This window comes from Meleagris gallopavo, chromosome 2 (assembly GCF_000146605.3).
Source record: "Meleagris gallopavo isolate NT-WF06-2002-E0010 breed Aviagen turkey brand Nicholas breeding stock chromosome 2, Turkey_5.1, whole genome shotgun sequence".
Classification (NCBI taxonomy): Eukaryota; Metazoa; Chordata; class Aves; order Galliformes; family Phasianidae; genus Meleagris; species Meleagris gallopavo.
Window position 1 is genome coordinate 102941016 of NC_015012.2, and position 1261 is coordinate 102942276.

Consider the following 1261-nt stretch of genomic DNA (forward strand, 5'->3'; position numbering starts at 1 on the left):
AAAAAAAGGCTGTACACAAGAGGAAACAGATCAGCACATATTCTCATCAATGTGAGAAGTGGGCCAATAAGTTCAATTTGCAGGTACACAAAGAATCTGGAATGCCTGCTTAAGTATTAGCTGCTGCAGATTTCACTTACAGAAATGATGATGCAAACTGAAGGTGAAGAAGACAAACCACTCTTCAACTGTTTTAAAAGATCTTTGTAAAGTTAAAAGGTTTTAATCTTGGATGTATGAAAACATTTATATTCCAAGACACAGAATTGAGAAAATCAAGTGCACAGTAGCTGGACAAAAAGAAAGCCAAGGAAAACAGAAAAGGGCACTTCCTCTGATGGGCTGACTTTTCCACTGAACAAGTTTTACTGAGAATGAAGAATGCCTTCTGATCAAACCTACCAACAGCTTTCCTTACAGTCTGAAGTTCTAAAAAACATGATTGTGTTCTCAATGCAAAAATATGGTGAGTTTTCAAAGAAACAACTGAGTTTTACATCAACTACTCCCCTCTCTCCCACTAAGCAGCATCACGTCTTTGCACAAATCAAGCAGAATTTACATGAAATGGGTTTGGCACATGCTGTCTTATACCCGGCAAAGCTTAAATTGGAGTTTGCTGGATAGTTATCTTTTCTCCTCACCAGAAGATGTTGAGGTCTTTGTGCATCAAAAGCGGAGGGATGCTGCTTCGATGATAGATGTCCCTGTGGATGAAGAGGATAATTCGGATGTACTGCAGCTGACTGAATGGACTGATGTTCAATTTAAAGTTCTTATTTCTCTGATGATGGGTTCCAATGCACAGATATTTGAGACCGTCCTTTTTCTGAGAACTTCAGTGCTTCTCCGAGCAGATGACTGACAGAGGATGCATCTTTGCATGACAAATTGTTGAGAAGAGATTTGTGGTGTGTGTTTTAGGGTCACTTCCTCTGTTAAATTCACTATAAAAATATTGGGTTTTATTTGTGATTAGCTTTTAAGCAGCAGGTTTATCTTGAACAACCATCCTCCATTCAGTACAGCAGGTCTTTGGGTGCTCCAAAGGTATATTTAACGTACTCACGGTGTGGTGTTTTTTCCCTCCACCCCCACCTATATCTACACTTTGGGTTTGTTCTATGCTAGCAATCTGTAAAGAAAAAAATCACCTTTAGAAAGGCTGAGGAGTCTGTGGGATTTCTGTCAGAGGAGAACATGCCAGGCAATGAAAAAACAAGTGCAGACTTTTTTTTGTCCATATGTAGATAGAAAAAAA

General features: G+C 39.0%; 1 protein-coding gene across 3 annotated transcripts in view; it reads right to left on the minus strand.

Moving 5' to 3' along the window:
- The window catches only part of ATAD2B (ATPase family AAA domain containing 2B), a 71881-nt gene that overhangs the window by 40808 nt on the left and 29812 nt on the right, over positions 1 to 1261 (minus strand). The window lies entirely within an intron of this gene.